General features: G+C 55.9%; 1 long non-coding RNA gene and 11 other non-coding genes across 12 annotated transcripts; 5 read left to right on the plus strand and 7 right to left on the minus strand.

The window, feature by feature from the left end:
- Positions 1-128: 128 nt before the first annotated feature.
- On the minus strand, positions 129-200 carry TRNAP-UGG (transfer RNA proline (anticodon UGG)). Its single transcript has one exon. It is a non-coding gene; the product is annotated as a tRNA-Pro (tRNA).
- Positions 201-2,902: 2,702 nt separating this feature from the next.
- TRNAK-CUU (transfer RNA lysine (anticodon CUU)) lies at positions 2,903-2,975 on the minus strand. Its single transcript has one exon. It is a non-coding gene; the product is annotated as a tRNA-Lys (tRNA).
- Positions 2,976-4,122: 1,147 nt separating this feature from the next.
- On the plus strand, positions 4,123-4,195 carry TRNAR-CCU (transfer RNA arginine (anticodon CCU)). Its single transcript has one exon. It is a non-coding gene; the product is annotated as a tRNA-Arg (tRNA).
- Positions 4,196-10,575: 6,380 nt separating this feature from the next.
- TRNAP-CGG (transfer RNA proline (anticodon CGG)) lies at positions 10,576-10,647 on the minus strand. The gene has a single exon. It is a non-coding gene; the product is annotated as a tRNA-Pro (tRNA).
- Positions 10,648-11,756: 1,109 nt separating this feature from the next.
- On the minus strand, positions 11,757-13,426 carry LOC125154202 (uncharacterized). Its single transcript, XR_007147717.1, has 3 exons — positions 12,588-13,426; positions 12,336-12,496; positions 11,757-11,813 (listed from the first exon to the last, which is right to left on the minus strand). It is a non-coding gene; the product is annotated as an uncharacterized LOC125154202 (long non-coding RNA).
- An 826-nt stretch (positions 13,427-14,252) lies between these two features.
- Positions 14,253-14,325, minus strand: TRNAK-CUU (transfer RNA lysine (anticodon CUU)). The gene has a single exon. It is a non-coding gene; the product is annotated as a tRNA-Lys (tRNA).
- A 1,335-nt stretch (positions 14,326-15,660) lies between these two features.
- Positions 15,661-15,732, plus strand: TRNAP-UGG (transfer RNA proline (anticodon UGG)). The gene has a single exon. It is a non-coding gene; the product is annotated as a tRNA-Pro (tRNA).
- Positions 15,733-18,653: 2,921 nt separating this feature from the next.
- On the minus strand, positions 18,654-18,726 carry TRNAK-CUU (transfer RNA lysine (anticodon CUU)). The gene has a single exon. It is a non-coding gene; the product is annotated as a tRNA-Lys (tRNA).
- Positions 18,727-18,921: 195 nt separating this feature from the next.
- On the plus strand, positions 18,922-18,993 carry TRNAP-AGG (transfer RNA proline (anticodon AGG)). The gene has a single exon. It is a non-coding gene; the product is annotated as a tRNA-Pro (tRNA).
- Positions 18,994-21,958: 2,965 nt separating this feature from the next.
- Positions 21,959-22,031, plus strand: TRNAK-CUU (transfer RNA lysine (anticodon CUU)). The gene has a single exon. It is a non-coding gene; the product is annotated as a tRNA-Lys (tRNA).
- Positions 22,032-24,815: 2,784 nt separating this feature from the next.
- TRNAP-UGG (transfer RNA proline (anticodon UGG)) lies at positions 24,816-24,887 on the minus strand. The gene has a single exon. It is a non-coding gene; the product is annotated as a tRNA-Pro (tRNA).
- Positions 24,888-25,918: 1,031 nt separating this feature from the next.
- TRNAK-CUU (transfer RNA lysine (anticodon CUU)) lies at positions 25,919-25,991 on the plus strand. The gene has a single exon. It is a non-coding gene; the product is annotated as a tRNA-Lys (tRNA).
- The last annotated feature ends 664 nt before the right edge of the window (positions 25,992-26,655 follow it).

Raw genomic sequence — 26,655 nt, forward strand, 5'->3', positions numbered from 1 at the left:
GGAGATACAGACCACGGGCGTCTCACGACTCACGGTGCCCTAGGTCCCACGCGGGCTGTGCCATCGGGAGCCTCCGCCTGGTTGGTGGGTGCCGTCTCCGCTGAAAACGCGGACGGGAAAACGGAGGGGGGCTCGTCCGGGATTTGAACCCGGGACCTCTCGCACCCAAAGCGAGAATCATACCCCTAGACCAACGAGCCACCACGACGCGTCTCTCCCTCCTTCTTCTGCCGCCGACGCACGCGGAAGCGCTGAAATCACCCCGATAGCTCAGTTGTCAGCGCGTGCACCTGTGAAGCCGGCCCTGTGGGTTCGCGGGTTCGCAGCCTCTGTCAGATTTCGGACCGAGGGTTAGTTCTAGGCTCATCAACGGTCCACGAGCGGCCCCAGCGGCAGGAAGACCGAACCGCGGCCGCTCCCCAGCCCACCGCTTCCCAGCTACGCAGCTGATCGCCGCAGCGCGCAGGGCAGGGCTCGTCTCCGGCCCAGGCTTGCATCCGGCGAAGGAAAGAGAACTGCAGCTGTGCCCAGGGTGGACTGCGAGGGACACAGCTCACCCGCAGTTGGTCGCAAACCGGGACCGATGCTCTGCCTCCAATCAGCGGCGCCTGTCTTCCTGGGCTGGAGCGCTCTACATTGGCCGCGGACGGGAGTGGGCGGGGGAAGACGGAACAGATACTGGAAGTCACAAACTACTGATCATTGGGGCCCCTTCTCAGGGGCGGGAAAACAGGCCTGACCCCTCGATTCCTCATTCCCTTGAAATACTTTGCTGAACTCTGACACTGAGTTCGGGCTTTGAGATCCAGCTCCTTCGCAGGGAGTAGGGCAGAGCCAGGGTCTGCCAATTTGGGACAAGAGGCTGTTCAGGTTCCTGCCCAAAGGGGTCCGGAGGAGTGTGAAATGGGAAAGCAGAAGACGCAGGAAAGGAGGAACTAAGAGGGGCCTCAGAGAGAAAACCTGGGCTTCCACCAGCCGGGAGTTGCCCGGTTCAGTCAGGAAGGAGGACTGGGGCCGGCAAGCAAACTTGAAGCTGGGACAGGAGTTAATGTCTCAGGGCAGTGTTCTAAATACTTTACAAAAACAACAACAACAAAAAAAGTTAAGTAAGTTAATATCCCAAACAAATCTTTGAGTCATGAGCTGGGATTATCCCCACTTCACAGCTGGATAAACTGAGGTCCTTGAGAGGCTCGGTTTTGGGGGCCCAGATCTGTGGGGCCCAGATGGAAAATAGTGGAGTCTAGTCCTGTAGCTCTCCTGCAGCCCTAAAAGAACTGCCCAGAATGTGTGTTCTGCACGTTTCACATCTAGGGGAAGGCTCAAGGCCCCAGCCCACAAGCCAAGGAAAATCCCCCCACACACACACACAGGATCTCTCCAGAAAGCACAGAGTTCCCCTGAGGCTGAGGCTGGGGGTACAGTGAGTACCAACCTGCTAACAGTTTCCCAGCGGCAGGAGGGCTGTGAATAGGGTCTCAGAGACACTGGGAGGGGTCCCTGCAGGGAAGCACTGCCAGGCTGGAGTAAGGAAGGCAGGCACAGAGGGAGTAGAGCCACCTGCAGTTGGGTGGGGAGAGCAGAAAGCCCCAGAAATTGGCCCCTGTCACTGGGGTCAGGTTTAATTCTAAACGTGTCTGTTCCTCATTCCCTCTGCTGTCTTCACCATCACCTGGGCTCCTGGCTTTCTCTGTCCATCCCTGCAGGGCCAGGGTGTCCCAAAGGGCTACTGAGGGCAGGGGAGGCATCTCACTCCTGGGGGTCTGAATCGAATGTGTCTGGAAAGTGCCAGGAGGCCACATCTTGGCGTATCATCTGGGTTATTCTCTTTTATGGGTTCCAGGTTGGTCTGAGCCTCACAACAGATAGATGGTAAGATTTGTTCAAGCTGGGAGCCCCCAATGTCTAGGTGAAGGCCTCACTTACACCCACAGGTGTAGGGCTATAAAAGGTGGGCCCGGGGCGCCTGGGTGGCGCAGTCGGTTAAGCGTCCGACTTCAGCCAGGTCACGATCTCGCGGTCCGTGAGTTCGAGCCCCGCGTCAGGCTCTGGGCTGATGGCTCAGAGCCTGGAGCCTGCTTCCAATTCTGTGTCTCCCTCTCTCTCTGCCCCTCCCCCGTTCATGCTCTGTCTCTCTCTGTCCCAAAAATAAATAAACGTTGAAAAAAAAAATTAAAAGGTGGGCCCACGGTGGACTTCAGGCCATGTCCCTGGGATAAGAGCCTCACCTCATCCTCCTCAAGGACAGCAGACTGAATGGGGAGAAGAGTAGAGTCTGAAAGGAAGCAGAACCGTAAGCAGGGGGACCAGGGAGGATCCTCGGCCCCTTCACCTAGTTCCCACACTGTGGAGGCCTCCGGGATCGGTGTTCCCTTCCTGCCTGACCCCGTGCCCACTCCCCTTCTCTGGAGACAGATCATCTCTTGTTCTGGGTTCCCAGGTGCACAGATCTGATGCTTCCCCCTCCACTACCCCCATCTGGGCCTACCCTGCGGTCTGACAACCTCATCACCCACCCCTGGAGAAGGTGGAGGATGTGAGAGCCATCTGGGATGAGGGGTGGAGAAGGCCCCACGGACTGATCCTGACTGACCCAAAGCCGACTCACGCCTGTGAGTGAGGCAGGGGGACCCGGTCCGTAGGGGAAAGGACCTAGACCCCACCTATAGGGACCTGCCCCTGTAGACTTGGCTCTGCCTTTCTAGGCTTAAGCCACCACCGCCCCTAAAAAATAAAACTCTAAAGATAAAGTGCCTCAGAATGTCTCCCTTGAGGGTAAAGGTTACACCCACGAACCGCGTTCCCTTGTCATAGAATGAGCAACCAGAGGTTTGTTTTCTCAAGATCTCAGGGTGGGGATTAGGAGTTGTTGAAAAGCCTGCTGAAGCCCAAAAGGTACACCCGCCCAACGTGGGGCTCGAACCCACGACCCTGAGATTAAGAGTCTCATGCTCTACCGACTGAGCTAGCCGGGCGACAGGCACACACCCTGGGCGCTCTGTCCTTTGTATTGAAGCCTCCGGTGACTTGGCTGCAGAGGTTCTGGGGGTGCGGCGGGGCGAAACGGAGGAGCCGCCCCTCCAGGACTGGGGACGAGGTCCCAATCTTTGAACGTGAAACGACCCGCTGACGCCCCCGCGGTGAAGGAAACGAGCCACCTCCTGCGACCTCAGGTGGCAAGGCTTGGGATCTGGGCTCCCGGAGTCCGCAGGCACGGCGCCCAGAATCCGGGGGAGCTGCGGCCGCCTCTCCGGCAGCAGGGTCTCGGGTCCGAGTCCCGAGGGCGTTGTCGGAGGACAGGGGCCTGCGCGGGTCCGAGTGCGAGTGCGGAGGGTCCCGGCTCTCGCCCCACCTCGTTCCTTGTCCTCAGGTCCCGGGGTCCTTCCCAGCGGGGTCCCTCTGCACGACGCGGAGTGAGGGACACTTCTCCCCAGCAGGAGAAAACCGCAGCCACCACCTGTCCCTATCTGTGCTCGCACTAGAAAGGCGAGACACCTTCTTGCCCTCCCCTCCCCACCCCCCGGAACCAGAAGAATCTGGACACTCGGGGACGCCCAAGGCTCCGGCGCAGGGCCGCTCGTCCCCCAAACCAGCACCGTACCTCAAACCAAAGAACGAAGACGACGGGTCGGGCCCTTAGGGACTCTGATCGCCCACCTCGCCGCAGGAGAAGGGACCCGAGGGATGGTCCCCCCAAGTGTCCCCCGATACCACAAAGGGGAGGGGGGATTCGGCTCGGGCCTCTGCGGTCCATTCCCGAGATGCACGCGCGGGGACGCTTCCCTCGGCCGCCCGGCCCCCACCTTCGCCCCCGCGAGGCGCGGCGGGGACTCGGGCGGCTGCGGAGCGGGGGCGGCACCGGGACCCGACGGGACGGGGTGATGCCAGGACTCCCCGCCCGCTCGCGGCCCGAAACTAAGAAGCCGCGCAGCAACATGCGGGGGACAGACGTCGCCCTGAACGCGGGGCCTCCGGCAGCATCGGCGCGCGGGCACCTCCACGGGTCTCGCGCGCCGATGCTGCCCGAAGCCCGGCGTTCAGAGACCCGTGGAGGTGCCCGCGCGCCCGCGGGGAGTGAGGAAGGGGGCGGTGCTGGCCAGGGAGCCTGCGCCCCAGGGGCACGCCCCGGTGGCCTAATGGAGAAGGCACTGGCCTCCTAAGCCAGGGATTGTGGGTTCGAGTCCCACCCGGGGTAGGGTGGTCGTGTTTTTGACATTCCTGCGCTGGGGTGGTTTCTGTGGCCAGACTGTTGTCAGCCACCCCTGGGAGCGGCGCCTCCTAGGACCCCGAGGTCGGGGCACGGGTGTTTTCTTTAATACCCGTGAAGGTGAGGAAAGAAGGGACTGGAGCTAGCTGGGGGGCGGGTGAGGGGTGTCTCACAGAGCGGAAAGCACACCTGCGCTCAGCTGGTTTGGGTGCTGATGGGTGGGGCTGAGGGCAGAACTTTTTCTGGGCCACCACCTATTAGCCCTTTGGTTAAATTCCTCTAGCTTTCCTGGTAAGGGGGTGAGGGTGGTCCTGATCCCTGGAACCTGTGTGCGGGGTGGCTCTTCTTAGCTTTTGGCAGGGGTTGGGGGGAATGGAGAGCTGAGAAAGTCCCATGGACCATACCTGGCATATCGTCCCAATCTGGACCCACGTGCAAAAAAAGACAGAAACATCTAGAAGAGAACGATCACACATACCTTCAAATACTGAACCCTCCGGGGTCCGGGAATAACAATCCCAAGAGCAGAATCCTAGTCTCCCTTCCCCCAAACCCCACAATTCCTGGAGGAGGGGGATCCACCTCCGGAGGCAGGGGCTCTCTTCCTGGAGAAACATGACAACCTGCCCTGGGGGGGGGGGGGGGGGTAGGGGGGGAGTGTTCTTCCTCCAACGGCCTTGCCTGTTGGAGCAGGACCAGGCTCTAGCGTCCCCTAGCGGAGCTGTGTCCCTAAATCTCACCGATGGGGTGGGGTGAGGCCGTGGATGCCGAGGTCCTGAAGATGCAGATGTCCACTGCAGGGCAGGACCCCGACGGTGGCAAGGAGCAAGAGGGGAAAATGATATTTGATATTTTGATATTTCAAAAGAAGCCTGGAGTGAGTCATCCTGAGAGAAATCAAGGCTGGAACTCACACTTATCGTCCAGTTAATATGACTTATTTAAATCAAGTGTGAGAGTGGGAGAGCCTTCGTCTTTTCTTCACCTCGGGCCTGGGGACCGAGGTGGCCACAAAGCAGCCACAGAGCCCATCCATGAAGTGGATCCGAGTCCACCGCCCGAATGTCAGCACGTGCTCCAACCCTGTTCGCCCCCCTCACCGGACTCCCCGGCAGCTCCAGGCCAGGCTCCGCGCATCTCTGTCCACACCAGCCGCGGGTGGCCGATTTCCTTATACCTTGTCGGCGATGATGGGCATGATGGGAGGTGCCGGATAGGAGGTCCTAGAGCCACCTGTCCATAAACCCAGACCTTTAAGGCTGCACAGAGTGCGCTCTGTGCCTGGAGGGGTAGATCCCAGGACGGGCCACGCCCCACTCAGGGCCTGACTCAACCTGGACATTTTGGCGGCTCCCGAAGTCCTCTGATGGACTGGGGCTGGGGGTAGGGGGAGGCTGCTGAAGTTTCCTGGCTAGGCTCAGTAAAACCCTTAGTTTCAAGACTGTAGAACTGAGCCCCACCTTGGACATCAGATTTGCAGGGACGGTGCTGCTGATCAGCCGACGTTAAAGTTGATCAGCCCCCCTCCCCCCACTGCGGATGCTGACACCTTACATTTGGTGCTTCTGTGACCGACTGGATCCCCCTCCTGCGCGTGCCCCGGGCTAGAGAGGGCCTTCTGCTTTCCCCCCCACACCGCCAAGACCCTCACAGCTGGCTGAGGCCAGAAACGTTCACGTGGGCCTCTGCCCTTGGTTCATTTTATCCTGAACAAAGCCTACATTTTGAGAAATCTGACCCGGGAGAGGGTACACGAGGGGGACCGCACCGGCCCGGCAGTGTCACGAAAGCTGGCAGGATTTTGCATCCTCCCTGAAGATAGGGAGCACCGCTCTTGCTGGCTGTCAATTAGGTCCTCACGTCAAATAAATCCGGAGAGGAGCTGGGGGGCGGGGGCGCGGTGAGTGTGGCTTCTGCCATTGGCTGATTTTCTCGGCGATTCCCTAGCATTCCCGGCAATAAATGGGCCCAGCGTTGACACTGCAGATCTTTGTGCAGCTGCCTGGAACTGAGAACCCTTTCTGAGACAGGGGGACCTTTCTGAGGTTGGGCGAAATGGAACAGGCTGTGGCTAATGAGCCCAGGACCAAGGCCAGACTGGAGCTCCCAATCCAGACTGGGAGAGGGCTCTGTGCTTTGCCAAGTAAGCTAGCCAACACTGGGAACTTTCCGTGGTTCTCCAGGTCCAGGAGGAACCTCAAGCCCTCCAGGAAAGCAAAGTCCCGGAGTCAGACTCAAACCCAATACTTAGCCCTTAGCAAAGCCTAACCAGGGGACCAATTGTGTTTATGGGTGTTGAGGACACCTGCCCTCTGTGGACCCAACACTGAGTGTCTGGACCCCTGCTTGCTGTGGTTTTCATCCCTGCAGGGACTATGAAGTACCATGATACTAGCTGTAAAGAAAAACCCCCTCGTGGGCCAAGTCAGATTCCATCTACCTAACTGTAAAAGCAAGACCCCGGGGGTGCTTGGCTGGCTCAGTCCATGGAGCATGGGACTCTTGATCTCGGGGTCATGAGTTCAAACTCCATGTTGGGTGTGGTGTGCCTAAAAAAATAAAATCTTTAAAAATAAGTAAATAAAAGCAAGACCGCCCCAAAATAAAACTGTTTCCAAGAAATTTAACCACACATCCTAGAAAAATGTCCAAGAATGTGTATAGGAATACAAAAGTATCCAGCACCCCCCAGAATAAGATTGTAAACATCTGGCATTCAATTAAAAATTAGCAGACATGAAAAGAAGCAGGAAAATATACCCATAGTCAGGAGAAAATAATTAATAGTGACTCAGACATGAAGCAGATAATAGCATTGGTAGACAAGGATATTAAAACCCTTATATATTTTTTTTTAATTTTTTTTCAACGTTTATTTATTTTTGGGACAGAGAGAGACAGAGCATGAACGGGGGAGGGGCAGAGAGAGAGGGCGACACAGAATCGGAAACAGGCTCCAGGATCCGAGCCATCAGCCCAGAGCCCGACGCGGGGCTCGAACTCACGGACCGCGACATCGTGACCTGGCTGAAGTCGGACGCTTAACCGACTGCGCCACCCAGGCGCCCCCAAAACCCTTATATATTTAAGAAGCTAGAGAAAAAACTGAATATGTAGAGATGTGGAATACACAGAGAAAAACAGCCAATTTAACTTCTATAGATTAACTACAACAGTTGAGGTAAAAAGTACACTGGGTGAGATTAGTGGCAGATTAGACATTGTAAAAGAAAAGATTAGTGAACTTGAAGTCATAGCAATAGAGATGATTAAAAATAAAATCCACAGAAAGGAAAGACTGGAAACATAACATCAGCGGCTTTGGGACGATTTCGAGGAGACTGATACGTGCACAGTTGGAATACATGCAAATGGGAGAAACAGAAAAATATTTGAAAAAATGATAAAATTTCCAAATTTGACCCAAACTGTAAATCCACAGACTCCCCCCCCCCCCAAAAAAAATGAACAAACTTCAGGCATAAGAAAATTTGAAGGAGGAGCTCCTGGGTGGTTCAGTCGGTTGAGCACTGACTCCTGATTTCTGCTCAGGTCATGATCCAGGGTCGTGGGATCAGCCTTACCTCAGACTCTTCCACGTGGATGATGGAGCCTGCTTAGGATTCTGTCCCTCTTTCTCCTACTTTCATTCTCTCTCTCAAATAAAACAGATAGATGATAGATAGATAGATAGATAGATAGATGATAGATAATTTAAACAGAAATATGAAGGAAACTATATCATGGCATATCATAATCAAACTGCTTAAAATGAGTGATAAAGAGGGGCGCCTGGGTGGCTCAGTCGGTTGAGCGTCCGACTCTGGCTCAGGTCAGGATCCCACGGTTTGTGAGTTCAAGCCCCGTGTCGGGCTCTGTGCTGACAGCTCTGAGCCTGGATCCTGCGTCGGATTCTTTGTCTCCCTCGCTCTCTGCCCCTCCCCCACTCACATTCTGTCTGTCTCTCTCAAAAATAAATAAGTATTAAAAATTTAAAGAGGGTGAGGGGCGCCTGGGTGGCGCAGTCGGTTAGGCGTCCGACTTCAGCCAGGTCACGATCTCGCGGGTCCGTGAGTTCGAGCCCCGCGTCGGGCTCTGGGCTGATGGCTCGGAGCCTGGAGCCTGTTTCCGATTCTGTGTCGCCCTCTCTCTCTGCCCCTCCCCCGTTCATGCTCTGTCTCTCTCTGTCCCCAAAATAAATAAACGTTGGAAAAAAAAATTAAAAATAAATAAATAAATAAAGAGAGTGAGAGACAGGTTCCATCTTGTTCCGTAGAACATGCCTGTGGGGGTTCCAAAGTTGCCAGGGACAGAATTCAACTAGCCTGGAGTTTCCGCGCTGTGAGGAAGGCCAAGCCACATGCACAAGTCACGTGTAGAGGTCCCATTCCACAGTCCCAGCTGATCTGTTCATATAACAGCCGTGTGAGTAAGGGGCCTCCAGATGCTGTTAGACACGAAGTCGTCCCAGGCAAGCCCCAATTTAACAGATACAGGTTATGCCTGCCCTTCCCTGTTGAATTCCTGACCCACAGAATTGATAAGTATAAAACCATATTGTTTTCACGCCACTAAGTTTGGCATTGTTACACAGTGACAATAGCTGTCGAATGGTAACTATTAAAATAAAAGGCGGCAAACATTCAGTAGAAGAATTTGGGGGCCGCCGGGGTGGTTCAGTCTTAACCGAGCCTGGAGCCTGCTTGGGATTCTGTCTCCCTATCTCTCTGCTCCTCCCCTGTTCCCATTCTGTCTCTCTGTCTCTCTCAAAAATAAATAAACATTGGGGCACCTGGGTGGCTTGGCCGGTTGAGCGACCGGCTTCGGCTCAGGTCGTGGTCTCAGGGTTTGTGAGTTCAAGCCCCCGCATCGGGCTCTGTGCTGACAGCTTAGCATTCTGTGTCTCTCTGTCTCTCTGCCCCTTCCCCACTCATGCTCTGTCTCTCTCTGCCTCGGAAATAAACATTAAAATAAATGTTTTTAAAGGTATAAATAAAGATCAGAAGTAATTAAGTGATACTGCCATTATTCACAGATGACGTGCCTGAATATGCAGAAAATTCTGTAAATTAGAGATGACACGAGTTTCACAATGTTACTGGATCCAAGACTGATACGTAAAAATTGGTTGTATTTCATACATATCTGCAAAAAATCACACATTCTATCCAAAGGGATGCCATTTACGATAGTTTCAACAACATCAAATACGTAGCAAAACTTCTAATGGAAGATATGCAAGACGTATCTCAGAAAAATATAAAACGCTACTGTGAGAAGTTAAAGAAGACCTTAATAAATGAGGGGACATCCCATGTTTATGAGTTGAAAGACTCAATATCGTAATGGCGTCAAATGACCTGGAAATGCCCTACGGAATCAAGGCTGTACCAGTCAAACGCCCCATCGCCATTTCTGTGTAAACTGACAAGCTGATTCTCACACTCACGTGGAAGTGCAAAGGGCCAGGGATCACCAAAACATATCTGAGAGAGTCACACGCCTGGATACCAAGGCTTGCCCATGAAAGCTAAACTGGGTTGGGCACGAGAGTAAACAGACCGCGGTAGGAAGCAGCCAAGTCTTAGAACCACATACACTCAGACTCTTGATTTGTGAAAAAGTGGACGCTAGGAACCAGGGGCGGAAAGGACGGTCGTTTAAATAAATCGTTCTGAATCAGAACTGTTCCCATTTCACAGATGGGGGAAACAGCGTCTGCCTGGCCGAGTGTCTCGTCCAGGGCCCAGAACCCAGGCGGGGAGGGACGGCCACCCCCGGCTGCGGTGCCGAAACCGGAAGGGAACGTTTTTTTTTTTTGACCATCAAGAGGTCGATCCGCATTTGGAGCTAGGACCTCTGCGTCCCACAGTGAGAGTCATGCCTCTGGCCCAGCGTGGTGCGTTCTTGCCGGCCACAAATACGAGCCACGCCTGCCACTTAAAATGTTCTAGTGGCACACGAAAACGCACAACAGTAAGTGAAAAGAAATAGGTAAAATTGATGGAGAAAATATATTTTACGTAACCTAATATATCCAAAATGTCACTGCCACACGTAGTAAGAGCCCTTACTTTCCTTGAGACACGTCAGCGCATCTCAGGCGGGCCCGCTGGAGGAAACAGGTGTCCCGCGGGGGCGGCAGAGAGGAGAGCAGCTGGGCTGGCCACCAAGTGGACTGGCCGACCGCGCCCCCCTCCGCGCCCCAGCCTGCAGCCCGAAGCCCCGCCACTCTCCCCCCCCAACCCCCAAGAGCACGAGCGGCCCAGCCCCGCCAGGTCCCCGGGAAGGGCCTGAGCGGAGCGCAACACGCTTCCTGAGCTCCATATTCCCCTTGTAAAAGGGTAGAAAGCAGAGGCGCGCGCCCTGGGCTCGTCCGGGATTTGAACCCGGGACCTCTCGCACCCGAAGCGAGAATCATACCCCTAGACCAACGAGCCTCGCACGCATGGGAGGCTGCTTGAGCTTCGCACACAACTGTTCGCGTCGCGCGTGACCCCCCCGGTTCAATCCCAGGCTGGCTGAACGGCGCCGTCCCAGGAGGACGGCTCGGCTGATCCCCCGGAACCGGGGGCCGATTCCTGCCCCCGGGGGAGTGGGGAGCATACTGTGGGGGAGGGGAGGACGAGGGGCTCGGGTGAGCCGGAGGGCCCGTGCGGCAAGAGCACTCGCTCTGCGGGGGACCCCGAGGCTTCAGGCGGCCACGGCGGTGGGGACTATGGAGGCTGGCTGGGGGGCAGACGAGAGGAAGGGGACCGGCACCAAGTAGGCCTGGTCCGGTAAGACGGGGTCGAGGAGGAGGAAGAGGCGAAGGAGGAGGTGACCGGTCCATTTTATGCGCTCAGCGCCAGGGAAGCCAGTCTGGGCGCGGGAGAAGGGAGTGCCCGCAGCGGACCCCGCTTCTCGCTGCTGATCCTTAAGCCCCGCGGGGTGGGCGACGGCCCCCTTGGGGAACTTCCCGCAGTTCGGGGCGAACCGTTTCGGTGGGAAAGGCAAACCAAGGCAGGGTGAAGAGTTGCGGATCGGCTAGCTTGACTAATTCAGTGAGATGGGGGACGCAGGGGCTGTCCCTCGTTGTCTGGTATCTGCTGCGGGTGACTTAGGGCGGGGGTCGTGCCAGAGCCGGGTGAGGAGGTGGGTAGGAGTTTGGACGCAGCGTTGGCTGGTTTGCCTACGAAAGGCCTGTTGGCCGGCAAATTGTTTCCTCTCTCTGGGAACTAGCCCTGGGTGGAGGGGCTTCGCCTCAGCCGGCAGGGCCCCCAAGAGGTCAAACCGTCATAAAATACAGAAACCAGAAACCCTGATTAATACAGGCGTGAATTGAATCCGGGCGCTTTTACCAACATTTCTGAAGACCACGTGACTGTTCTTGGTCATTCCCTCAACATGAGTAACTACTTCGATCGATCTTGAACATAAAACCAACCCGGGGCGCCTGGGTGGCGCAGTCAGTTAAGCGTCCGACTTCAGCCAGGTCACGATCTCGCGGTCCGGGAGTTCGAGCCCCGCGTCGGGCTCTGGGCTGATGGCTCAGAGCCTGGAGCCTGTTTCCGATTCTGTGTCTCCCTCTTTCTCTGCTCCTCCCCTGTTCATGCTCTGTCTCTCTCTGTCACAAAAATAAATAAACGTTAAAAAAAAATTAAAAAAAAGAGGTAAGGGAATGATGGTCCTTTCTTCCCAGGACATGCCCAGATACCCAGGCTGGCTAATTTGAGACGGGGAGGGGCGGCGGCGAGGGGCGGCGGCACTGACCTCTAGCTCTGCAAGTCTCAGAGGCCAAGGACACAAGCGACCCCCCAGCTCCATTCCCCATGTGCTCCTGTGACACAGGGTCACGCAAGTTTCCTCCTTGGTGAATTCCAGGTAGAGACTGTGCTGGGGGGAGGCGGTCACACAAGGGGAACTTGATTTGCAGCAAATAAGGAGATCGTGGGGAATACTTTGCAAAGCTGTTGACTCCCCAAGTGGGGGTGAGCGGGTTTCTTTTGTTTAGGGTTCGGATGACTACTCAGAATGGGAGTTTTGTCCTCGAAAGTAGAGGCGGGGGGGGGGGGGGGGCGTAAGTTTGTGTAGGAGTGAGTACCCAGAAAATATGCCTATGTATGTGTCCTGCGTTCCGCTAACGAACCTTGCGCTCCTCGGGCGAAGAGTGTAACATTCTAACGAAGCACAGGTAAATGCCAGACTCGCCAGGCTCCATCTGCACAGGTCACACGTTGGCCGGGGACGGCTCCGTTGGGTATTTTAGAGGGACTGCGCATGCCGCCTGGGTAGCGTGAGACAGAGAACCTAAAGGGACCCCGTGAAGAACTGCCTTTTTTTGTTGCTCCTTTTTCCGCTTCCGTTCCCGCTACGTCCCACACCCCTGCCTCACACACACCTCACGGACACAGATGATGTATGTCCTCCTGGTAAAGGTCAAGGGATTAATGGTTCCTTTGGAGTCTTCCAGCAAAACAGATGACATCTAAGGAGTGACGGGGCGGGAGTCGTCCCGAACGTTTTCCAAGACCACCGACTCATCAAGACCCCTGGCTCAGAGCAGGGACTTAACGGCGAACACCTAACCCCTCTCTGTTCTGGATGCCTCGGAAGACACGTGCACCGAACCGCCACCCTCCGCAAAAACCCCAGGCCCCAAGCAGACATGAGACTCTTGTTCCCTTTCCAGGCCTCCTAGACATTGTCCGCGTCTGTCTGTACGTCCTCAACAAACTGTGCCCACTTCCTCTCCACTCACGCCTGATTTCTCTGCTGCATGAGGCCCAGGACCCTCTTGGCTGGCTGGTCCTGTGGGACCCCTCTGGGTCCACCTGCCGGTAATCGGCTACACCCGCACACAATGACACGCCCGGCTGTCCACAGCCCAGGTGCCACGGCAAGGACCACCGCCCGAACGGCGAGGAGGTTAGGACTGAGCCAAACTTGGCTTCTAGAGCCCTGATCTTTCTTTCAAAGGCAGCGGATCAAGATTCGGTGCTCTGTCCCCTGAGTTCGCCGGGGACTGTGGAGCAGAGCGGAGGTGTTCTGTCCGTGCTGATCCAGCTTCTGCTGAGCGAAGCCCCTCTCCCTTCTCTGAACATCCCAGCTGCGCGGCCACCTTGGACACCAGCTACCCTGGGACTGGGTCTCCTGGGGCGGAGGAGGAAGTTCCAAGACTTGCGCTAAAGGAAGGGCTCGGGGTTTCTTCTCCCAGTCTAGGGATAAGCAGACAGACCCTCCCGGGTGCAAAAACTCCTGTTCCCTCCTCCCCCCCTCCCCGCCCCCCGCCCCGTGGGCTCTGTTCTATGACCCTGAGCCTGAGAGCTGGTGTGGCACTCTCGCCTCCATAGCCCCAGCCCCTCCCCCGTCTCTCCATCCCATCCCCACCACCTAGTGTCCTGGAAAAGCCAGGCGCTTATCCTTGGTCCCGGCTGGGAAGGACTCCCCTCGGTCTGTGAGTGAGACTCAAGGCAATTTTCACAGGATTGAATTCCTGGCTCTTCTAAGGGAATCGGGAGGAGGAGAGAACTGTAGCCCGTGGATCTCTCATGAACTCAGAAGCCCGGGCTCAGGAGGCGAGGGACCTCACTCCTTTATCTTGAATTCACATCGGCACGCACTCTGGGAAAGTCCAGGGCGTCAGATGCGAGGACCACATCCACCCCAGGGGTCCAGACAACCGGGCAGTCCTGGTGTCCTCAAAAGAGTTAGGAAACATGCTCAGAGTGTGCTGCGTGAGATCACAGAACTGCAGGAATGACTCCCCTGAGCTATGCTACTCCTGCCCCCGTCTCCATGGACTAGATACACATTTAAATCCCAAAATGCAAAAGCAACTCGGTCCACCATCTCTGTTAGAAGGGACTAGACCTAGAGGTAGAGGCCTGAGCAACTCTAATGCGTCCCCTTCTCCCGTCCAGTCTTCCCGCAGCTCCAAATCCAGCACAAGGATGTGGTCTTTGGGTCCCCCTGAGAGTCAGACCCTGAAACGTGAGTTGTGGTAACTGCTTACTCTTAAGGGCGGGAAAGCATTCATTTTCTTCGCCCAGGCTTGTAAAATGCACGCCCAACGTGGGGCTCGAACCCACGACCCTGAGATTAAGAGTCTCATGCTCTACCGACTGAGCTAGCCGGGCATGGCACCTGCCGCCTGCTTCAAAGGAAAAGGGAGGCAGCGCTGGGGCAAGACGGCCTCCCCCTCGTCGCAGCCCCGCCCCTGTGACCAGTGCCGCCTCCGACACGATTCCTCTGTTCCAGCCCGAAACTGACCGAGAACCTCAGAATTGAAAGCAGCAAGGGAGGAAGGGGGGGTGGAACCCGAAATTCAAGGCCGCGGGCAGGGATCGGGGACACTCTGACCCAAAAGGACAAACAGAAGGAGGCCCAGGGGGCCCGGGCAGCGCTGGGAAGCCGGTGCCACGCAGGCACCGAGTCCCTGAAACCCCACGGTCGCTCGCCCCGGGAGGCAGCACGCAGGCCTCAGCAGTGCCAACCCGCCTCCTTCCCTCCCAGCTCTGGGATGGGAACCGAGGCTCCTCCCCCGAGCCCTCCCGCCCTCCGTCCCTCGGGACCCTTTTGCAGACTGGGAGCACGGGATCGTGGAGGTCAAGGTCACTGGTGTTGAGTGGGAAAAGATGGCCCTGGAGGATGAGTCCGCTGCGCCGGCGAGCGCTCGGGGTCCAGATCCCCGACCGGTCTCTTTCAAATTCTCAACTGCCCCCACGCCGCGTACCCTCCACCGCGTCCCACACCTCGCTTTAGGGCTGGCGGCGCGGCGTGGACGGGGAGACCCAGAGAACCCGCCGCAGGACGGGAGGGGGACCCCCAGCGCCCCGGGGGCCCCGCGCAAGGTCGGGTCGGGCCACCTTCTTCCTTTCCGGTCGGTTTCTAGAATCGTCGCCCATCCAGAAGGGAAGATGAGCGCGGCGCCTCGAGGCCCCGCGCGCGCGTCCGTCCAGCCCAGGGATGCGTCCGCGGGACGGTGCCCGGCGCCGCGCCGGGGCAAAGGGGAGCTTCGTGAGACCCAGAGTCCCGCGGGGGCTTTGGGGGTTGGGCCCAGAAGAGGGCGGGCTTGGCCGAGGACAAGAGCCTCTGGGTCTGCCCCGGACCCTAGTTCCCCTTTCCGCAAACAGAGGAGACCCGGCTTTGGCCAGAGGCCCACGGCCCGGGCTGGGGGGTTCGAGGCGGGAGGCCCTAGTCTCGGGTTTGAGTCCCCTCCCCCCGGGAACCCCCCACGCGGTCCTGGAGCCGGCCACAGTCCAAGGCAGGAGGGAGGTCCTGGTGACAGAGACTGGACAGAGACTGGGGGGGGGATTGACCCCTGAGCCTCTAAGACCCCTAGTGTCGAACCTCACGACTCTCTGGACGGTGACCCAATCCTCTTTCCTTGCGGTAGGCATCTGGGACACCACCGCAGCCTAAGGAGGGGGAAGCCAGGGGACAGAATTAACAAGACAGGGCAGGGCCAATTTGGCTCGTTGGTCTAGGGGTATGATTCTCGCTTTGGGTGCGAGAGGTCCCGGGTTCAAATCCCGGACGAGCCCGTGTCTCTGTTGTTTTTTTTTTTTTTTTCCTTCTCCAGATGGTCAGGTTATTGCTGACAAAGGGACCAAAGTCCACTCAGGGCCAGGAAAGAGCAGGGACCCAGAGACCCATCACTCCACATGACAGTGACTAAAAGACCTTCCAGCCTTCAGAGCAGGCCTGGACCTGCACTCACTCTCTGCTTAGGCTGTCCTTGTGTCCTCTGCTGTGCCCAGCACTGGGGGCCCCTTGGGGGGACCCGTCTGAAAACAAGGTCCAGAGTTAGCATCCCAGACTCCAGGTATGAGGGCATACTCCTCCCTGGCCAAGGGAAACCGAGTCAGTGCGTCAGGCAAGCGAGGGAGAGAAGTTGGAGCCACCAAGGATCACCAACCAAAGGGACTTTTTTTGGCCAAAGGATGTTTGTCTTGCTTTAGATGTGAGGTCTCAGATTCAATCCAGGAGGCCTTTCTGAAGTAGGCGGTGTGGGGCCTGGCTGTGCTGTCTTTTCAGACCAAGAGAGAGGGATACCCCCGGCCGACCTGGGGTCTTGAGCCCTCGGTGTTGCGGATGGTTGAAAGGCTGGGCTGGGTCAAGGCACCACTCAGTCATAGACAGGACCCTCAAGTGGGACTGGGCTCAGGGTACAGCCACTTCCAAAACAATCACCCCCAAACCTCCGCCCCGAGGAGCCACCAGCATGAGTTTCCTGTGACGCCAGCGACTTCTGCTCCTAAAGCACGCAAAGGTGGTGCTTCAGGCTTGAGTCTGCGATGTGCGGAGGCACCTTTAGAGTATGTAAAAATGCCCAGGGATATTTAAAAGTTTTGAGGGAAATATCAATCCTCAACATCCATCAGACACCGCACTCTCTGAACGCTGACTTTGAACTTTCGACGATGCTGTATTTTTGCAACGTTGGATTTCCCACAGTATCTGCGCGAGCAGGGCAAGAGAATCAGTGTGGAATAGGAACCGTGCGAGGCAGTACGCAATCTCATCCCAAGGTTGGAGAAGCCGTACAGGGCCCGCCCACTGCACATATCCCAGTAAAAAAAGAATTATTATTTAATAAGAAGATAGGGCGGATGAACATAAGGGAAGGGAAACCAAAATAATATCAAACAGGGAGGGGGACAAAACAGAAGGGACTCATAAATATGGAGAACAAACTGAGGGTTATGGGGGGGGGAGGGGGAGGGGCTAAATGGGGGAGGAGCACTAAGGAATCTACTCCTGAAATCACTGTTGCGCTATATGCTAACTAATTTGGATGTAAATTTTTAAAAAATAAAAAATAAAATTAAAAAAAATAAAAAGAAAATGGGGTATCGGGCTGGCTCAATGGGTAGAGCATGTGAACTCCTGATCTTGGGGTTGTGAGTTAGAAAACTAAAAGGAACATAAAATTTTTTGGAAAAAAAAAGAGTGTTGAATGGTGTCCCCCGACTACCGTGGCCACCCAGAACCTCAGGAGGTAGGGTCTTTGCACATATAATTAGATACAGTGAGATCCTGGAGTAGGGTGGGCCCTGACCCAACGACAGGTGTCTTTATAAAAAGATTATATGAGGACACAGAGGCCCGTGGAGGGAAGAAAGCCATGTGACAGTGGAGACACAGACCGCAGTGATGAGTCTAGAAGCCAAAGTTGGCCAGAGCACCAGAAGCTGGAAGAGGCGAGGAGGGGTTCTTCCCTGGAGCCTTTAAAGAGAGTGGAAAAAATAGCCAGCTGGCACCCTGACTTTAGACTCTGGTCTCCAGAAGCGTGAGAAAATATATTTCTGTTGTTTTAAATCGCTCAGATTGTGGTAACTTCTTTTTTTTTTTTCAACGTTTATTTATTTTTGGGACAGAGAGAGACAGAGCATGAACGGGGGAGGGGCAGAGAGAGAGGGAGACACAGAATCGGAAACAGGCTCCAGGCTCTGAGCCATCAGCCCAGAGCCTGACGCGGGGCTCGAACTCCCGGACCGCGAGATCGTGACCTGGCTGAAGTCGGACGCTTAACCGACTGCGCCACCCAGGCGCCCCAGATTGTGGTAACTTCTTACGGCGGCCACGGGAAGCTAATAGAGACACTGAGTTGGTAAGAATTTTTTCCAAGAAGCGACGAAGGTGTATGGAGCTAAGTCCCTAATAAACTGAGTTTCCTTTTCCCCTAGGAACACCAGGAAAGATTACTGAGACTAAGAGTGCCCTGAGTGAGAAATAGAGGGGGCTCTGGCAGAACCCAGGGTCCAGAGGAGGGGTGTCTCCCAGCGTAACCTGGGTCCCCACCACAAAAGAAAGAAAACACAGTCCTGTCAAACACTTAGCAGGGTCTTTTCACGAGCCTAAACCGTTGCAAGAGAACACAAGAAAGTCAGCTGATGGGAAGGGAAGCGCAAAGCCTCCTTCTCCCTCTTCCCCAAAATAGAAAACGAAATGCCTCCTGTCTGTTTCCCTTTCATTGGGGAGAAGTGAAGGAAAGCGGACAGGCCACCAACCTCGGGGTGGGGGTGCGGGTGGGGGAGGGAAGTTCTGCGCAGTCCCTCCTCAGGCACTGGAGTGGCCCCGATCAGGAGCCTCCTCCTGGGAGCCCCACTCGGGACCTAGAGAGTCACCCCCAAACCCACACAGACACCGAGCTCTGGGTTTGCACCCTGTTCCCCAGTCAAATGTGATAGCGCAGGTCACTGTCGGGTTACTAATCTAAGAAAAGATACAGCTATGTGTCTTCTTGGGCCAGCATCCAAAAGCTGGCTGGTAGGCCCAAATATTTACATTGCTTCACAGGAGCACAGAGACCGTGCAAGGCTTCGGAGGGCCACGCAGCCACGCGGACGCCTCCCTGGTAGCATCTACCTGAGATCGTTAAAAGCCTCTTTAAATGGCGGATCTGCGACATACCTTCCCTGCGTTGAGTTGTCTTTTGGCCTCTTTATCAGGCAAAAGCGCACGCCCGACGTGGGGCTCGAACCCACGACCCTGAGATTAAGAGTCTCATGCTCTACCGACTGAGCTAGCCGGGCAAGGACAAAAACTGGTCCTACCTCCCTGCTACTCAAAGTATTAAAGGCAGGTGCTACAAGCCGAGGCAAAAGCGCATCTTGCTTCGGGAGAGGCGGTGCGGGCATGGCTGCCCCCAGAGAAGGAGACCGCAGGGAGGTGGGCACCTAGGGCGTGAGGATACTAGAAATAAGGAGAAGTAGACAGCTACCAGGGGTGGCTCGTTGGTCTAGGGGTATGATTCTCGCTTAGGGTGCGAGAGGTCCCGGGTTCAAATCCCGGACGAGCCCCATCCTTTTCCTTCTCCTTTCTCAAATCCCCCCAGGGCCCTGCTGAAGTTCTGGGTCCCCAGCCCAGAGCCACGTGCAGGAACAAACGCCACCTGATGAGCTCGACATCGAATTGAGGGAGCTGGGGCCTACAGAGAGAGAGGTCCAGGAGCAGCCGCGCCACACAGACGTGAGAGGCCACGGCTTCAGCCAGGGACTCGGCCCTTCACCGGCCTCCAGCCGCTCCTGCACTCCCAGGTGATTCTCCTCCCGGCCGCCAGGGGGAGCGCTGAGCCAGCACGGCGGCTGGGCTGGGTGGCCCGGGTCCTGCGCCCGCGGGAGTGGCAAGGGGACCCAGACCCGGCGGGGAAGCCCCGCCCCCCAACTATGTTCCCGAGGAGCCAGACTCTGGCTGACGGCCAGCATTGCTTCTTCTGTTAATTACCAGGGCGGGCCCAGGGAGCCTCCGGGGACACTTCCGACTCCAACCCCCTCCCCCGCCTCCCTGCGGTCACCCTGCCCAGCTCTCGAAATGGACACTTTGACTTCAGCCCCGGGTTCCCCTCACCTCCCTTTTCCCTTCCTGGGACTTGAACAAAACCTGCAGGGCCCAGGACCCAGCAGCAGCCCCGGAAGCCTTGCTTTACTAGAGCCTCTAACGTTGCTCCAGCCTTCTCTTTGTCTGGTGGGATGCCCCACCTCCCCCCAGCCAGGGGGTGACAGCAGAGGCCTGGTGGGGAGCCTAAACTCTCGCTCCTGCCCCGCAATAAGGACGCCCCACCTTGCGTGAACTGCGCCCCCCAGGCAGCAACAAGGTAGAATCTTCTTTTCCCATTGGGGGGGGGGGGCGCGTTGTCAGAGGAGCCCGCTGAATCAGAAGATGTACATGAGATCTAGGGTTTCAAAACATAACACCAAACTTGTCCAAACATGACGGAGCTGCAGACCACTGGTCCTACTAGGAACCAGGAAAATCCCAACTTGAAGGAGAAAAGATGAGTGAAAGACAGGGACACAGATTCTGGAACCATCTGAAAAGGAGAGGTAGAAGGCAGCCATCCTAAAAATGCTGGAAGGAGCTATAAAGAATGCACGTGAAACAAAATTAAAACTTGGAAGTCTCAAAGATATAGAAGACATAAGGAATAACCGCATGGAAAACTTAGAGCTGAGAGATGTAACAGCTGAAATAAAATAGCGTAATGGTTGGGCAACAAATGAACGAACGAGACGGAGGAAAGACTCACTGAACAGGAAGATAGAAAGGGAGGGAGGGAGGAAGGAGGGAGGGAAGAGGGAAGGAAGGAGGGAGGAAAGGAGGGAGGGGAGGAAGGAAGGAAGGAAGGAAGGAAGGAAGGAAGGAAGGAAGGAAAGAAAGAAAGAAAGAAAGAAAGAAAGAAAGAAGCCTTAAGGTTTTGCTGGGATTTTAACAAAATATCTAATGGAGTCATTGGAGACCCAAAAGAGAAGAAATATGGGGCTAAATGCATTAGAAGAAATAGCAGCTCAAATTTATCTGTGTATTTTTCATTCTTATTTCTAACTAGGCTCCACACCCAACATGGGCCTTGAACTCACAACCCTAAGATCGAGAGCCACATGCTTTACCAACTCACTTAGCCAGGCATCCCTGTTTATGCCTTTTTTTAAGAACAGACTTTATTTTTTAGAGCAATTTTAGGTCCGCAGCAAAACTGAGCAGAAATACAGAATTCTCAAACCTCTCTGCCCACACCCCCACACAGCCTCCCCCATTTTTGTATATTTTGAAAACCTGTCCTCCTCCACTTTTTAATTTTAAAGCACATACCGTATAGCCTCAACCATAAAAGCTTTTCGTTTTGGGGTGGGGAGCAAATACCTCTGCGAGTAAAGTCCTTTTGTTTTCAAATACCCTCAGTGCCTTGCACACACCCAACACCATTACACCATGCACTCCGTGTTCTGTCTTCCCCAGTCTGTGTGCCAGCTCCCTGCTGCCTCCTTCCTCCTGTCTACACTGGTGAGCTGTATTCAGGATGCGGGCCAGATCCGCACACGCAGTTGCGGTGTGGAGCCTGGAATCTCAGTGGATCCTCAGCAGAGTCGCTGAGCCACCCCGACTCCAGAGTTTGGGGCGGGGGACGAGCAGAGAACTGCTGGGTCCTACTCCCGGCCTACTGTTTACCTAAAATTCCTCCTTGCTCTGGAGAGGGGGGTGCGGTGGGGGCTGCCCCAGCCCCAACCCACCTGGGGCTCAGGCATGCAGACACACTAGGACCGAACCTCTGCGTCCAGGGACACCTTGCTCTTGGCCCTGAAACCTGGAGACTGGATCCGGAGGCAGCGAGCAGGAGGCAAGCATCCTGGGGTCTCCCAACACACTCTCCACCCACCCCCACCTGCAGCCGACCATGGTGGGGGCAGATTCAGCAGCTCAGGGTTGCCCAAGGGCAGACCAAGAAGGTTTGGGGGCAAAATATATATATTTTTTTAATTTTTTAATAAAAATAAATTGATTTTTGATAATTCAAAGGAAGCATAGATGGGAATTTTCCCGCGAATGAGTGGAATCTGGTGGGTCTAATAATTATTTTAAGTTCGCAGGTTTGTCTGATTACGTGAGGGAGGACGGGGCCCGCTGTCACCTCCCCATTTCCTGCCGCCTGTCCATGTGTGGCGGGGTCAGCTGGCTCGGGTCCGCTGAGTCCCGTCCACGCCTCAGGGCTCCCTATGGCTGCCCGCCAAGCCCATCTATCTGTGGGGGGGGGGGGGGGGGGGAGGGTCAGGATGGCCCCTCAGCCTCCACCACTCGGCTCCCCGCTCCCCACGCCAGGCTGGGGACACCGCCCTTTCTGAGCAGTTCCCACACGCAGAGTGCCCCGAGGGACTCCAGAAGTGGCCACGTCCCCATTGTCCCCAAGACCTGAACTGCTTAGCCATTTTGACTTACTTGTCTGCAGCCCAACAAATTCAGAAACTCAGCCGCAGCACCCTGGTTACAGCTGCCTGGCTAGCTCAGTCGGTAGCGCATGAGACTCTTAATCTCAGGGTCGTGGGTTCGAGCCCCATGCTGGGTATCCTTTTAGAAAGAGACCGCTGAGCAATTCCTGGCATATTCAGTTTAGGTAAAACCTCTTGGACGCACCAAAGCCATCAGAGGTGATGAAGGACACCCACTCCTTACACCGGCTTCTCCAGCCGCTTTATTCCTCAACTTCCTCTTTGAGCAAAGCAATCTTAGAAAGCGGTTCTTCAGAGATTTGGACCTGGCTACAGGAGAAAAACCACCACGGTCACAGTTTTCTCTCGGGTTTAGTCAAGGGAAGGAGCCACAGCTATCACCTGCACGGCCGAGGGACGCCACGGAGGATGCCACTGCGCAGTGGTGACAAGCTCAAGTTTTGGCTAAGTTGTCCCTTTGGGGGTCAGGGTGTACGTGGGACTCCAGGGCACGATCATCACTCAGTGGGGAGGCGCTCAGGGCAGAGGGCCCCGGACCACTATGAGTAGGGGAGGGTGACAGCCTGGGGGGGCATGTCCACGCGTCCTGGTGATTGCAGCGCGCCCACTGCCAAACACTCTCAAAAGCAGGGCTCGGGTAGGATTTGGGCCTGGGACCTCGTGCACCCTAATGGAGAATCAAAGCCCTAGACCAAGGAGCCACCCCTCTGGCTCTGGCTTGTTGGTCAGGAACTGTCCCCACTTCCTGTGGGTGTCAGAGAAGGGTTTGATTCAGGTCTCTATGGACAGGAGAATGGCAGGGGGTGGGGGGCAGCACTGCCACACGCTAAGACTCCAAGGCAGCAAGTCCCAGTCTGGGTTTTGGGGTGGCCGCTCTTCCTGCCAATGGGAAACTGAGGCTATCGGCTTGGGAAAGCTCCCCCAGACCCCCTTTCTGTCACCACGCGCAGGGCCGGGCTGTGGAGTGGAGCTGAGGACAGGTTTTGGACCCCGCACCCCTGGAGCGGGACCGTTCTCTCTCCCATGGGGCCCCACCCCTCCCAAGCCATACACTGGAGGGACCCACCGCTCTGACCCAAGTGTCACCTTCTGCCCCCAGGCTCCAAGATGTGCATCTGCACCCCGCTCGGACCCAGATGGAAGCTGAGTGTCTATAGGTGGAGAAAGGATGAGGAAGGACGTTAAGAAATTTGGGGAGCCCTCAGGGGAAACCGCTGCCCGTAACCAGGGTCCAGGCGTCCCCTTGTCCACTGAGCACACCTGGACACTGGCCTCGGGGCCCAGACCTGATCCGGCCATCGGGGTCCAGGTGCGCTCTGGGTCTGCCGCGCACCGGGCCCGTCTCTGGTCCGTCCCTACAGGGATCTGCTGGGGCCTCCGTTCATGCCCTGAAAAGACTGCCAGGAGGAAAGTGTGGAGTCCTCAGGGACGTGAAGCAGAAGAGAGAATGTGCCCTCCTCCCCAGGGACCTTCCCCGCGGAGCCCCGGCCAAAGCTGCCTCCAGGCCTGGGTGTGAAGGTGGGGGGCAGACCCTGAGCACTGGAGTCAGGAGGGGTTAAGGCAGGCCAGAGGGAGGGATGCTGCTGTTTCCGAAAAGAATTTGGGGGAGGAGCTACTGGGCCGCTGGGGGTGGTAGTGGTTTCCCCATAAGCGACGGGAGTCTTCAAGGGTTCTGGGCCTGCTCCCCTCAGGGACACCAGCAACAGGGGGCATAAAAGGGGCAGCCAGCACACACCGCCCTGGGGCTTGCGTGAAGAAAGCAGAGGCTGCCTGGGTCAAAGGGAGGCCCACCGGTCTACACATGCAGAGGGCCCTGGCCCCACTGCCGCTCGCCTGGTGAGGGCTCCGGGCCACAATCCCCAGGCCGGACTTGATTGAGATCGGGAAGCTCTTCCCAGACTGGGGGGCCGCTGAAATGTCCACCAAAACCTCCCGCCCTGCCTTTATTAACCAGGTCTCTTCTTTTCTATATTCTGAAACTTTGACGTCCGGGGCCTTGCTGACCCTGGCGGGATTTTTCCTTCCCAAGGTCAGCCAATGCCTAGAGATTAGCAAACGACTCTTAAAGGGTGCATTTCTGACGCAAGCCAACTGGAGACCACAGCGCCCCCCCCCCCCCCCCCCCCCCCCCGCTCCGTCGCCTTTTGCATGGGGTTCTCAGACTGGGGGTTACTATGCACCTTCCAGAATCACCCCAAGGCCAGGAAACAGACAACTAGGGACAGCGCCTATGTCCCAGAGGCAGCTGAAGTTAATTCAAACCAGCTTCACCGAAACCAGGAGAAAGGCTCTTGCCCACGCGTTCTCCTCACTTCCTGCGCTGCCTGACTACCCGGTGCCTCCCCTGTGCTGTCCCCACGCCCGGGGGCCAGGCGTGCCCTTCTCAGGAGCTGTAGGGAATAACCCGATTTTTCAATGGCTGCATGCGCCGGTCCCACCATACCTGAATGGGGTAATAAAACCTATTGAAACCCTGCGGTTCTTCCAACGTGGCGGAAGTGCCTGTGGGGACCCGCATGGGGATCCGAGGCGTCATGTGCCCCGCATGGCCCCACCACTAAGGCCCAGCCCCTCCCCAGGCCCAATTTCCACTGTGGTTTCCTTCCTTCCCTTGTCTGTGGAAGGGCCTTCTGGTAGCCCCTCAAGAAAGAAAAAGATGTGTGCAAACAAGACCTTTCACACGCCAAGGCAAAAGGGAAGAAGGCGCCCAGACTCAGTCGGGTCCTCGCCCCCCATCCGGGGACTACCTGGCGTGTGCAAACACGCACAAGCACGCACACCAGGTCTCCTGCTCAATGACAGGTGAGACTGGCCTGGGGGGAGGTGAGAGGGCGACCGGTTTCTCTGATCCCGGACCTCCTGAGGCTTCACGCATCGTGACCCTCCGAAAAGACAAAGACGGGCTCGTCCAGGATTTGAACCTGGGACCTCTCGCACCCAAAGCGAGAATCATACCCCTAGACCAACGAGCCGTCCCATGATGCAAGTTGTGAGGGCTCTCCCTGGAGGCCTGTGTCCTCGGCTCCGAGCTCCCGTCCCACCAAGTCTCGGCTTCTTGGTCCCTCGGAAAGGTGCGCGGGGCGAGGTTTCGGTTTCGATTCCGGAAGGGGAGAGGGTGGGGCGAGGAGGGAGCGGGGGACCCGCCGGCCCCCGGACCCTCTCCCCACCTCCCCTCCCGAGCACAACGGCCCCGCCCCTGCCAGCCCCCCCCCCCCCCGCCCGGAGCCACCAGAGAAGCGAATCTGCGGGGCCCAGGTGAGCACGGCGATGTCTCACGTGGGCCCCAGCCCAGAAATTTCCCCCAACGTGGGACCCAAGTCCGGGACCCTGCGAATGAGGCTCGGCCGGCCAGCCCCGCCAGGCCTCCAGCCGCTCGGGAAAGGACCCCGGGGCTCCTGTGCTCCGCCGAGCCCCCTCTGGACCCGGGCTCAGCCCCTCGCAACTGGGGAACCCCGAAGCGGGGGTCAGAACCAGGGTCGCCGGTCACTTCTTCCCATCTGCAGGTGCGCGAACGCTCCCAACTTTTCTTTCCTCTTGCTCTAACACGGGGTCCAGCACCCACCTGGGAAAGAGGGTTTCCCCGGCTCGTCCCCTCGGCGAGGCCCCGAAGTCTTCCCGATTGCTCCTTGCCACCAGCCCTAAAAAGGGCCGAGGGTTTCAAAACGAGGGAGCCTCCGTGATTGGAACCTGGCAGCTCTCCACCCTAAGCGAGGATCACAGCGGGCTCCTTACCGGCCGTCTCCAGTGACACTCGTCCCATGCTCTTGCTCCAGACTTGCCGGCTCCCCTGAGCTACTGGGCCACACAGACGCACTGACAGGACAGGACGGCACACGGTGACCTGGCGGCGGCCTCGCTCCTGGCTGAAAACAATCCGCCAATTCTGCGTTCCACTGCCCGGGGTGCAGCGCGCAGAGGATCCAGAAACTGTCCTTACCAATTTTAGAACAGGAAAGTTCTGGAGTACCTCAATCAGCCTGTGGAATAGTGGCCCCTTATGGCTGCCCGGCTAGCTCAGTCGGTAGAGCATGAGACTCTTAATCTCAGGGTCGTGGGTTCGAGCCCCACGTTGGGCGCAACTTTTGTTGAGCCAGCTTGACACAACAGAAACAGGTGACTGGGTCTGGTCTGTATAATATAAACTAAAACTCTTCCAAAGTGGAACATGCGGATGGCCCGGGGAGGCTAGCACAGCAGAGGGACCACGGAGGAACCTCACAGAGGCAAGATGCATTCGTGTTTTATGTTTTATTTATATATATATATATATATATATATATATATATATATATACTATATATTTATACTATACTATTTATACTATATATTATATATACTATATATATTTATACTATATATATAGTATATTTATACTATATATATAATATATATATTTATACTATGTATTTATTACTATATATATGTTATAGTAATAGTATAAATATATATACTGTATATAGTATAAATATATATACTATATATTATATATAGTATATATAATATATAGTATAAATATATAGTATATGTAATATATATAGTATAAATATAAATAGTATAAATATATATATATAGTGTGTGTGTATATATATAGATAGATAGATATAGATATAGTAATTTTAAAAAGTTGCCATTTACACAGAAGTTCCATATACAGCACACACAGCGGGGAGAGCCTCTCTCAGTAGTTTCCCTGCTAGGAACCTCCTTGAAGTTTGGAAAGATCTGGGCAAGGGCTAACCA

The sequence above is a fragment of the Prionailurus viverrinus genome, chromosome E3 (assembly GCF_022837055.1).
Source record: "Prionailurus viverrinus isolate Anna chromosome E3, UM_Priviv_1.0, whole genome shotgun sequence".
Lineage (NCBI taxonomy): Eukaryota > Metazoa > Chordata > Mammalia > Carnivora > Felidae > Prionailurus > Prionailurus viverrinus.